This window comes from Podarcis vaucheri (assembly GCF_965113315.1).
Source record: "Podarcis vaucheri genome assembly, chromosome: 7".
In the NCBI taxonomy this organism is placed as follows: domain Eukaryota; kingdom Metazoa; phylum Chordata; class Lepidosauria; order Squamata; family Lacertidae; genus Podarcis; species Podarcis vaucheri.
The window spans coordinates 44,907,113-44,920,274 of NC_138765.1; the positions used below are offsets into that span (position 1 = coordinate 44,907,113).

The 13,162-nt window shown below is 41.6% G+C and overlaps 1 long non-coding RNA gene across 1 annotated transcript in view; it reads right to left on the reverse strand.

Annotated features, from left to right (window-relative positions):
- Positions 1–1,859: 1,859 nt before the first annotated feature.
- Positions 1,860–13,162, reverse strand: part of LOC309537521 — a 113,865-nt gene continuing 102,562 nt past the window's right edge. Inside the window, exon 4 of the long non-coding RNA XR_014221950.1 lies at positions 1,860–2,128. This is a non-coding gene — a long non-coding RNA (uncharacterized lncRNA). The remainder of the gene's footprint in view (positions 2,129–13,162) is intronic.

Consider the following 13,162-nt stretch of genomic DNA (forward strand, 5'->3'; position numbering starts at 1 on the left):
GGCAATCTGGGGAAAACCCAAATTGCTGTTTGCTCTGACTGAGTGCTAAAGAGCAGTTTTCCCCAGGGGCAATGCACTGGGACTAGAGGAAATGTGGATAAGTCCTTAGTCATGGTTAGAGTAGGCCTGTTGAATTCTATTGATCTACTTTCAGACTGATCCAACCCAATGACTGTCCTTTGTCTTCACTTCACCCTCCACCCCATCTCTAAAAGTTCAGTGGTGGGAGAACATTCTTGATTTTAGTGCAGGGGTGAAGAACGTGTGGGCCTCCAAATGCTGTTGGATCTCCAGATGTCCCTTCCATTACCCCGGCCTTTGGACATGGTGGTTCTGCTCAAGTTAATATACAAGCTCATGAACTGCATAGTGCACAGACAGCAGTTCATATTTTGATATTATTATAGGCTGTTATGAAGCAATTGCTTGCAGCTTGCAACAGGTGGATGAGAGCCTTCAGCCATGTACAACAGTGTAGGAAGAGCAATCCTTATACTGCAAGCAGAGACCGTCAAAGATGGGAGCTAGACTTTCCCTAACACCACCAAGTTGAGTCATAGCCTCCAACCCCAGGGCAAAGAAGACTCCTGTTATAGTCAAGTCTAATGGATAAAGAGGGAGAGTTACAACTTGTTTTCTGTGACCTGGCAACCAATGGCTTACAGTGCCTTGGGAGATAGAGTTTTGCTGGACAAATGCTAATATGTGGAGAGAGAGAGATGAGGTTGATAGCATAGAGTTCAAAACCTGAGCAGTGAGCATCTAGTTCTCTTGTTACCTTGTTTTTCTTTTATTTGTGACCAATTTCATTGGTGCACAATTTGCACACATGATTTATCCCTGTTTTATAAGACAATACATCCCTTCATACCAAAAGCCCCAAGTCATTCCTGGTTCACCTGTTTCCAAATCTAGCCCTGTCTATAAGAAGGGAAACATGCTTCAGTGGGATTTAGAAATGGTTTCTTAACATGATCCTCATCACTGCTAGTTTTATAAATGATGTTTTCTCTCTAATACAGATCACAATTAGCATTCCAAAGATTCAAGTGAAATTAGAGATGGGCAAGTCTGTCAACTTTGGTTTCTCAGCTTTCTTAAGTTCAGTTGTCCACATTTCCACTTCAGCTTTTTTTTAAGTCCTCAAGGAAATTTATCAACAGTTGGATGTGAATATGCACCATTTTGCAAGCACTGTTTCATATGCAATTTTGTATGCATCTTTGCAAACCAATTTCCCCTTCTATAATCCATTTGTTTGTATCTTGTGTGCATCTTCACCAATATATGGATTTTGTGCACACTTTGCCCTAGTAGTGTATGCATTTCTGTGCACATTAACTGACTGGAAAAGTCAAAGAAGTGCAAATTTCTAAGGAAGACTTTCAGTATTGTTTTGGAAGGTACAAATAAGGTAGACTTGCTTTTAAATGTGAATTAAATTTAATTTCTCCTCCATTCTTACCTGGAAGGATGGGCAGTCCTAATGAAGGGTCACATGAATCTGTCACTTTATTTTAATTTAATTTTACTAAGGAATTTACCTCTCATTTTCACAGCATTACACTGGCTTCAGAAAGCTACTTGTTTTCTTTTGAGGAAGTCTCTGGCTTGTAACAGAATAACTGCTTCCAAGAGTGATACCTTTCATTGGAAAGGTATAAAAAGAACGTTGCTTGTAATATCAAAGATCAAAAGGTGTTTCAATTTATTTTATTGCCAAAGCAAACAAACAAACAAAAAAACCACCACTAACTCGGCTGCAAGGCCAGCTTGGTTGAAGAAATAGGCATATTTAGAAAATTTTAGGATTGTTGGAACTATGAAATTCATGACTTGCTGCAAATTAGACTGCTTTAAATGAGTATTGGACAAATGGATAGAAGATAAAGCGATTATCCCTCAAAAGTAGTATGCTTCTGTGTACCAGTTGCAGGGAACCATAAGAGGGGAGAGGGCTTTTGCACTTTGGGTCCTTCTTGCAGGCTTCCCATTGTGAGAGCAGGATGCAACACTAAATGGACCTTCTATAAGGATCTCCTCTTGGATCTCTGTGTGATTTGCAGCAGATTGGCAAGGACTGTTGACTCCCATTGTTCTTCAAGACACCCAAAATATTCTGATCCTCCTGAAATCCAAAAGAATACATGCTGTGTAAACAGATATATTCTATCATGTCGAAACACTTGAGGAATTTTACCTTTGCAAATTCTGATACAAACTGACCTATCTGAAGCTCCTGGATTCTACAGATCAAAACTTTGTTTTCATCAGCTTTCACATGCAATGTGATGTAGATTTTGGTTAAAAAAACAATCAAAATCCTTTTTTATATATAAAAGATGTTTGTTTTGAGAGGAAAATGTTTAAAAATGTATTTTTGATAGTATAGAAATGTACACGTTCATGCAGATTTTAAAAGTGTAGATTAATACAGAAATGAGATGGAGCGGAAGAATGGCTCAATGCATCTGAAAGTGACACATCAGAAATAGACTGATTTGTCCATCCATAGTCTCATACAGTGGTCCTCAGGTTAAGTACTTACTTCGTTCCGGAGGTCTGTACTTAACCTGAAACTGTTCTTAACCTGAAGCACCACTTTAGCTAATGGGGCCTCCTGCTGCCACCGTGCCGCCAGAGCACGATTTCTGTTCTCATCCTGAAGCAAAGTTCTTAACCTGAAGCACTATTTCTGGGTTAGCGGAGTCTGTAACCTGAAGCGTGTGTAACCTGAAGCGTATTTAACCAGAGGTACCACTGTATTTGTATGAACAGATGAACGTCTTAAATGTCACTGTCCTTATACAAGATAAAAAATAGCTCTTCCATGATGGATCCAACCCAGTTATGAATTATGTGTGCACACATACATATCTTTCTGGCTAGCTATAAAAGGGAAAAGCAAAGGGTTTTTTAAACAAACAAACACCATCTTTATTCCATGCAGTCTCTTAGTAAACCAGTTAAAATGTACACCATTCTTGTAAACTTTAAGAGCCTTCTTTCAAATGATTTGGCAATGATTAATATTATTCAGCTTGTGAAGTCCAGGGAATCATTAACATGTGGCTGTAGCCTTTGAAGCCTCTTAATTGTGTGAAGACAGATGCATTAAACAATTACATAAATTCTCCAAAAGCCAAGCAACAAAGGAAACTGAATGACATAATCCCCGAGGGAATCATATTTTTCTATCAAGAGGGAAGGCTGTCTCTTAAAGTTTTGGCAAAAAAAAGATCAGGATACTCAGCTGTCAATTTCTTCTCACATTTACTCTGAATGAGCACAATCCATCCATCAGTGCTTAAAGAGTTTTCTAACAGTACATTGACCTTGAATGCAGCATATTGATTTTCAGTAACGCATCACAAATAGGGTCGTTACCAAGTCATCCAGCAGTGGATGTGATTGGGAACAGATTTCTGAAATTCCAATACCGTACCACCCTGCCTCCGATGATGGATCATCCTATTCTACCCTATCAATCCTTACCTAGCTCTAAAAAATGTGACACCTGCATCAAATTTATCATTTTATGTATGTTATATTTATATATATGCAATACATACGTGAGGCAAAAACAAAGCTGATTCAAATGGGGTTTCTCCAACATCTTTGGGCCTCTGAGATTTGTTTACAGTGGCATTTATTTATGGAAGCACTTTGCGTTGGGAGGGGGGGAGGTAAAAATGTTGGGTTGTGACAGAGACACAGATGTGAGCACTATAGGGAATTAATGCTGCAGCGGGGGTTGAGCAATAGATAAACCCAGTCTAGGTTTTATGCTTTCAGAGGTTAACACTAGATCAATTTGGGTGATTGTTTCTTAGATTGCATTGGACAAATAGACACTCACACGAAGGTGGTTAATAGTAAAATGGCAAAGAAAAACAAATGGAAATTAACTGATGTTAAACCTACAGGGGCGATCCATTCATCATTTACACTGTTGGAAATTCATATAAGTCAGTAGGGCTACTCCAGCATAAACACACACACATATTCCAAAATCAACCCGGGACATACTCAGTGTTCTGGCTTCAGTATATTATTTGGAAGAAAGTTTTCATAGTATATAGTTTAACTTTTTGTGCAGTCTGGTGTACATTTTATTTTTTTTATATGCTGAGTGCTTGGTTAGGATTATGGGTTTTCTTTGTTATAAGGAAGTGTGTTAGAAATATATAACAACTTCCGGTTTGCTGTGGAGGCTCCTAGTGTAGCCAATATTTTTATGAGGAATTCTGATTTGGAACACATTGTGCATAATAATCCATATAGTGCATACGTTTGTTTTACGGCCAATACATAGATGATTTGATATTTATATTTTCTGAGGATATTTTTGAATCGTTTAACCACTGGATAAATAGTCTGAGTCCATATTTGACTTTTGAAGGAACATCGAGTCCACACTCCCTACCTTTTTAATACCTAGAAATTTATGTGGATCAATCTAGAATTAAAGTCCATCCTTATAAGAAAAGCACGGATAGAAGTTCTTTATTACATTATAGTTCAAATCATCCCAAACACCTCCGTGCCAATCTTCCTTTAGGTCAATTCCTAAGATTAAAACAGAATTCATCAGACCCACAGGACTTTAAAGCCCATTCAAAAATACTTTCTGCATCTTTGTTAAAACGAGGCTATCCAAATTCTGTAATAACAATGGCTGTTCAAAAAACACAATTAAGGGAGAGGTCCACTCTTCTTACATCCTGTTCACACGGTAGCACAAGATCCACACGCATTTATGCTTCTCTAGAGTACAACCATATGACTTTTGAGATTGAGAAAATTATAAGGCGGCATTGGCATATTCTTAAGGACATCCCTGGATGTGATATGATGCCCCTTTTCGCCAAACGTTGCACAAAATCATTAAGAGATAAACTGGTGCACACAGATTTAAAATCTACACCCACACAACGTACTCTATCTAATCCTCCACATGGCTTTTTCAGATGTGGTCATTGTACCACCTGTAAATACTCACTGCATGTAAAAGAATTTACCAACAAAGAAGGTTTTAAGTTTGTTTTACAGGCATTTGCTACATGCTCAACTCCACGTGTAATTTATGTGATTAGATGTCCTTGTGGATTGTTATATGTAGGTCATACTCTTAGACCTATTAAAGTAAGAATATCAGAGTGTCGGTCTAGGATTAGGAACAATGTAATTGATGCTCCTTTAGTACAGCATTTTATTCAAGCATCCCATTTGGATGAAGATATGACATTTTTCGTAATTTGGGTATATCTTGGTCCTGTAGAATGAGCAAAGAAAATTCTTATGCAGAAAGAAACTAGATTTATTTTTCTTCTTGACTCTTTGTATCCCTCAGGTTTATATAATTGTTTATATAATTTCAATTTGTTAAAATATGTTGAATTACAACATTATATTCATTTATATTGCTTAGAATATGTACAACTGATGAAGCCCAGGAGAGCGAGTTCCATGACGTTGAAATACTACATATGAACATGTACCACTGATGAAGCCCATGAGAGTGGAACAAGACATTATTCTGGAAATCCTTGTCAACTCTGTGGAACTGTAGCAGGCTCCAATTTGGACTTTATGAACATTGGTGGAACAGAAACTAGCAGACATTTGGTCTTTATGAATGATCTGATCTATTGGGGCTTCCATCTATATTATTGCACTTTATGTGTTGTTTATGTGCAAGATAAACATTTGATATTGTGATAAGAATATATAGAAGAGTATTGTTTATGTGAAGGCACAGCTGGTTACGTCTTGTGTGTTTGTCAAATGTATTTCACATAACACAAGGTCTGATGTTGTTTTGCAAACAGCCATCGCTACAGCTGTGTCCCGAACGTGTACTGTAGTATTTATTTATTTGGCCATGCCCCCCCCCCGGCTGACCAGATTGGTTGACAAAAGGAGTGAACCAGCCGGGGACTCTCTAATGGTGCGGGGGCTAGCCACACACCCTGTGCAGAGGAGAGAGCTTGTGAGAAGCCCGCAAAAAGGAAATGGCTTTGGTGGGCAGGTGCTCGGGGGCCGCAAGATATTGCTTTTTCAAAATTGCCTTGGGGGGCTGTTTCAAACCAGCCCAGGGGCCGCAAGTGGCCCCCAGGCCGGACTTTGGAATTCCTGGTCTAAATAGAATTAGAGTACATACCGGCTGACTTAGCAGCCAGTCAGGCAACTCAGGAAGTCAAACTAGCTTCCCCTTTAAAATGAGAAATTATCTAATCCACACTTCTCAAATTAATATTTGAACCAAAACATAAAATAATACAAAAATGCTGGCAAATTTTCATGATGGCTGTTGGTGTTTTAAAATTACAAATTGCTAAAGAAATGTGGAAGACTGGCAGGGGGGGTGAAACTTGGAGAACTGAAATTGACAGATCCCTACCTAGTCCTATACAGTCTCTTATGCCAGGAGCTGACCTGCAGGCTGAGAAGCATGTCTGCTAGTGAAGAGGACCTACCAAGCTGACTGTCTCCTCTCCACCCTTTCCCCATGCTGCACATTGTGTCTGTCTTTAACTGCACACTGCTGAGCTCTGGATACTGTCCCTCCTAGAACTTTTTGGCCTGCCTGTTTGCACCCTCAGATGAAGATTTGGTCTCTTCTCACTTTGACCCTGTTCACCATTTTACTTAGGAGAAAAGTCCTAGCTCAAAGGTAGGTGATATACTTGCAAAGATGCCCGTTTCATTCCCTGACACCTCAGGTACTGCTAGAAAAGAGCCCTCTCTGAAACCCTGGAGAGCTAATACCAGTCAATACCAGTACCAGACAATACTAGGCTTTGATGGGCCAATGGTCTGATTCTTGAGTGATATGTTTATATCTTAAGATGCAACCTGCACCTCCCACCAAATCAGTTTTCTCAGCAAAGGAAGACTGAATTATACCCTAAAACAGAGAAGATAGTAGTGGGAATATGCATATTCCAAATTTGGGTGAGGTTTGACACAATGGCCCCCACCATCTACCACTGACTAATTTAGGTGGTTTCCAGAAAGGCCTATCCCAAAAAAGCTTAAAACACCCCAGTGTAGGTACCCTGGATGTATATCACCACTTTGCAAATGGGGTTCATGTTATATTTGATGTACTAATTCCTGCCTGCCAAGAATAGCTATTATGAACCTCTGGTATAAAAAACTCCCATCTCTTACCAGTGGAAGAATAAGCTTGAAGTTCAGTGTAAAACCTTCCTGAAAAACATGATCATCTCAGGTCTCCATATCAATCTGATTTAATATGCCTTTCAGTGAGTTCTCACTTCAGTGGGAACAATTACCTTTGAACTCTATTAAAGCTGTTATTACCTTAGTCTAATCATCAGTTTACAGCCTGGGCGAGCCCACTGAAAAGTGATCTGAATCTAATAAAATCACACTTGGATTTAAATGGAAACCAAAAATATGTGCTGATGTCAGACCCAAGTATTCAGTGACTAGAGAGACGAGCTGGAAGCAGTAACAGAGCTGAGACTTACCTTCACCGGAGGTGTGATGTAATAATTCAGGTTTATAGTTCAATCAAGAAAACAACCTGAGGGGATTCCTTTAAAGCCCTTAAAACACTACCTTCAGCCTTCCCACGCACTTTGGAAATTAAAATCCCACGTTGGTAAAGAGAAGAACTTTTCCAGAGAGACATAAATATTGACATGGATTGGTGTGGCTAATCTCCCCTGTGTACATCTGCACGTCACTCCCTGCCTGGGAAATTCTGATCCTAGCTCTATGGAATGCTATTGACATGAGATCGCAACTGAATCTCATCTCACATGCAGAGCATGCATTAGATTTATTTGACCCATAGGAAAGAAGGTGCCAGATCTGAAGACCGCCTTTTTTACTTAGGAGGCTGCCTTATACCACATCAGACTATTAGTTCATTGCCTACACTGACTGGCACCAACTTTCTAGGGTTTCAGAAACAAGTCTTTCCAAGCCCTATAGGGAAATGCTTGGGATGGAATATGTGGCCTTGTGCATGCAAAAATGTGTTCTTCTACTGGACTGCTACAGCCCTTCCCCTCCCTTAATAAGGAACCCCACACCAATAGCATGGTTGGCATTTTGGAAGGAGAAGTAGGAAAGAGGAGGACGGGGCAGGGGCGACACTGATCTAAAATAGAATGTCCTTATTTTCATCTGAGGAATGTTGAAAGGTATGTAGTTGGAGGAGTTGGGAGTTGTTGTTTTGAATGAGTTTCCCCCCTGTGTAGGTCTGACCTAAGAAAAAGAAAACTCTTCATTTATTTCTCTTCACATGGTATACACTTTATTAGTTTCTTTTCTCCGTGGACTCCATCTGCTTTCTTCCAGTCACTCTGCCAATGCCACCCACTCATTGCCTTGTGGGAATGACTCTGAATAAGGGTTTTTCATCGTTAAAACCAACCCTAGAAACTCAGCAGTAGTTTAGAAGATGTGAATTCCTTCAGGAATTCTTCAACAGCTAGTCCTGTTGGCAAAGCCAAAAACATAAATGTGACCCTAGTGAAGGTAGGACTTGATTCCAGATCTCCTGGAGCTCTGGTGACATGGGCTCTTTTCCTTTCAATTTGTAACTGCAAAAAGAAATTCTGGGTCTCAAATTCATATTTATCCTAAAGTAACATGACCACATGGGACCAAGTAAATCCACTCCACTCCTTGGAAAGTTACACCCTGTTGTTTGGTGCAAAAGTGCCGGTTTCATCTCAAATGAAATGCTTAGCTGGAAAGTTTAATGTGAAAATTGCTATCTGTTTCTGCCAGCCTTCAGGAGGAAAACAGTGTTTAGAACACAGATGATGCCTTGAATCTCACCTCAGCCATTTTTAACAGTTAGGCTCCCTGAGCCACAGGGAGAACTGAAGTAAGACATTAAGTCATCCTTGGAAATTACAGTGTACATCCCTTATTAAACGGCACAGCTTCCAAGACTGTTTGGTCGGTTTAATTAAGGCATGTGCAATGCTTTCTGATGTAAGGTACAAGAAATGACATCTCAGAAATGAGTTATGTTCCACAGTCTCTCCAAGAAAGGCTTCAAATGCTGGTCAAAGTGTGCTGTGTGACAGACTGAAGCCTTCTTTTGAAATTGAACTTGAAAAAGGAACTTAGCAACCGACTGTATACTGTCTTGGGCCATTCTGAGTCAGTCCATCTTGCTCAGTATTGTCTACAAACACTGGCTTTCCAGAGCTCTAGGTAGGAGCCTTTCCCAGTCCTACCTGGAAATACGAGGGATTGAACATGGGACATTCTGTGTGTATATCAAAATTTGCAGCTTGGCCCAATGAATAGAATGGAGAAAGTAATGGTGAGCAGACTATGTATGCAGTCCCAATCAGAACACTTCTCAGTTGTTTGGGTGGCATCAATTGCAACACCCAGAAGTGGGAACAGCTCCCAAACAGAGAAGCCTAGGACTGGGTCAGATCATTAAGTCATCTAGCTCAGCATTGTCCACAATGGCTTTCAGTGGCTCTGCAGGGTTTCAGACAGGTGATATTTCTGGCCCTACCTGGAAACGCTGGGGTGTGAGCCTGGGACCTTCTGCTTGCAAGACAGGAATTCCAGCACTGAGCTTTCCCTAGGGGCAGCCCTGGATTTGGTGGGTCCCTGGGCAAGATGCTCTCTGTGCTCACCCTTTCTCCTCACCACTGTCACTGCTGCCCAGTTGCTTGCCCTGTCACTAAGGGCCCAATCTACACCCCTGCTGAGAGGAAGAGGACAAACCATGTGGGGGCTTGCTGCTGCTTCTCCTGGCTCCTGTTACTGGTTGCTTATTTAAAGGGAAGAGGTGAACGTGTAGCAGCAGCAAAGATGAGTGGGAGCAGCGGCAGGGCCAGAGGGCTCCTGAAATTGGCAGAGGGCTCCCTGGCTTGGGCGTGGGCCTCAGACCAGTGATGCTAGCCCCCAGAGCCAGCCCTAGTCCCCCTTCACATGGTACCCTGGAAGCATATCTTTACATACTGTATTCTCAGATGTACTTCTTAAAAGAAAAGGCTTGTGTCTATCAAATGATTAGTGTTAGAGTGATTGTTTTAAAATAATTCAGGATGCATCTGAATGTATTTACATACATGACATGATCTGCCATAAACACAGCTGGAGGCAGAATGCCCATTGAAGGATATTTTTGGAAGTTCCGGGTTGATCAATTGGCACAATTATCAGATAAATAGCATAGCTTGATTGCATATTTTTTTAAAAAAGAAGGGAGTGCTGATTCATTAGAACAAGGCATCATTGCTCTCCCACCTCTGGCACAAAGACCTCCATGCTCCTTTCTTGCCCACCCTATTTTCTTCCAAGCCGCTGCTCCTATCTGCCAACAGAGTCTCATGCTGAGCTATCCCAGAAACATAAGACATTGGTACCACCATTGAGCTTCATTTTCTATATGCAGGTCTTAAAAGGTAAAAGTAAAGGTACCCCTGCCCGTACGGGCCAGTCGTGACCGACTCTGGGGTTGTGCGCCCATCTCGCTTAAGAGGCCGGGGGCCAGCGCTGTCCGCAGACACTTCTGTGTCACGTGGCCAGCGTGACAAAGCTGCTCTGGCGAGCCTGCACCAGCGCAGCACACGGAAACGCCGTTTCTTCCTGCTATAAAGCGGTACCTATTTATCTACTTGCACTTAAGAGTGCTTTTGAACTGCTAGGTGGGCAGTTCAGCTGGGACTGAACGACGGGAGCTCACCCCGCCGCGGGAATTCGAACCGCCGACCATACGATTGGCAAGTCCTAGGCGCTGAGGTTTTACCCACAGCGCCACCCGTGTCCCCCATATGCAGGTCTTACTTTGCTTTAAACCCAGGCATTTTAGCTGGATTGTTGATTCGGCAATACAACAGGAACTTTGGAAGTTGCCTTAGACCAAGTAAGACCTTGATCCATCTCTTTAAGTATTGTCCACACAGTATTGCCTCTCCCAGCCCTACCTGGACTGGACCTTAGCAGATGCTCTACCACTGAGCTACAGCCCATCCCTATGGTAGAACTACAAAAAGCTGATCTGACTGATACGGTCAACCAGAGGAATTCATTTAACAACTCCATTTGGAAAGGGATATGCTATGGATGTGCCTGCAGAGCTTTAGAGAGCTATAAATGCATCAGCTGGGTCTTCTGTTTGGATATTTTGTGTATGTGAGTGAAAATACAGACCTGAAACTAAGTTGCCCGTCTTCTATAAAGCAGGACAGAATCTGGAATTACGATGTTATCTGAATCCTTTATTTAAAGCCCTGAAGACTTGTGGCATGGAGCATATAACCCCTCCACTCATCTGCTTTTCAGGAGGAATTGTAGGAATTTAAACTATAAGCGAATCTGCATATGGGATCTGGGTATCGACTCTCCAATTGCATCCTATGTCCGTCTCTCCCATCCCCCTCCTTGAAGAAGTATATGCTATCATTAGCTGCTATCTGGAATTGACAGTAGAGTAATTTGAACTTTGCCTCCCACGGGCCTTCTCCTTTAGTTCCTGCTCTAGGAATAAGGTGTGTATTGATTAGATATCAGGCTGTAATTGGGCTCCAGTCTCTCGAGCTCAAGATATATGATGGAGATGACAGGAAACAGATACCCTGTTGCTTCTTGTAAATAGTCTGGTTGAACAAAATGGTTTGTAACCTCTTCGGTGCCGTGGTCTTTTATTTTATTACCCAATGATGACTGCTGTATCATTGCATGTGCTGGCTTTTTGGGGGGCAAAGGGAGGCGTGAATGGAGAACGTATTTTGCTAAGGAGACAAAATAAGTTTAAATGGGCTCCAATTGCCCTAGTGGGAACCCTGAATAATGATCAAATGGGTCATAGCTCAGAGTTGTTACATCACTGAGCATGCCAAAAATGTAAAATTACAAAGCTTACAGCCACAAATCAGTGCCCATCGACAAAGAGCACAGAATGAAGAGTTCCCTGCTGTTGGCAAAAATAAAAGCTTCCCAGGATCAATAGCAGTGAGAATTCAAAAGTAGGAATATTTGTGTGAAGAAAGCATTGAAGGGGAAAAATAAGAAGAGGGAGGCAATGCCAGTCTTCATTTATTTTTATTTGTGCACAATTCAGAATCACACTTCCACACCAACTTTATCTTCTTTTTAAGAAGCAGAAACTGGGAGCATTTACTTATTTTACATACACTCTACACCAGGCCATCAACAGCTATATTGTCTTATTAGGGTGGCTAAGAAATTCAGACAAATAAATGGTCAAAATACACAAAATAAAAACTGCGAGACCACAGCCCCAGCAATCCAAGGAACAGAAATTTGGTTGTTCTTTAAATTAACCATATATAAAAAGGCTGGAAAAGCACAAGTGCGAAATCAGGAAGTAGGATAAGTGGACTGGCATGTCTTGAGAAGAGGGCGTGGCTGGCTGGCTGGCTACAACATTTGGTTGGAAGTCCCACTTGCAAACAACCATCTGACACAATGTACTGTTGGCAGCTTCAATTTTAATATAAGGCTTCTTCCCCCATCATACTTTCTGGAAAGCTGGGCAGTATGAGATGCTGTGAACATGTTTACATCACAGCAGCATGAGACTATTCAGGTTTGGTGGTAGGAGAAGTCATTGAACAAGATGCCCTCAATAAACCTCTCACCACCATCATGGCCGCCTCTTGCTCCTCACTGCTGTCACCAATTAGGAACAAAGGAAGTTGCCTTGCACTGAGTCAAACCATTGGTCAGTGTAGCTTAGTACCATATTGTCAACAAGTCTGCTTGGTGACAGTGAAGTGCTGTTTCCATTGCATCCCTGCCTGGTGGAGCTTTCTTCTTGTTGTTGTTGTTTAGTTGTTTAGTTGTTTAGTTGTGTCCGACTCTTCATGACCCCATGGACCAGAGCACGCCAGGCACTTCTGTCATCCACTGCCTCCCACAGTTTAGTCAAACTCATGCTGGTAGCTTCGAGAACACTATCCAAACATCTCGTCCTCTGTCATCCCCTTCTCCTTGTGCCCTCCATCTTTCCCAACATCAGGGTCTTTTCCAGGGAGTCTTCTCTTCTCATGAGGTGGCCAAAGTATTGGAGTCTCAGCTTCAGGATCTGTCCTTCCAGTGGGCACTCAGGGCTGATTTCCTTAAGAATAATAAAAAAAATCCTTCCAGTAGCACCTTAAAGACCAACTAAGTTAGTTCAGAT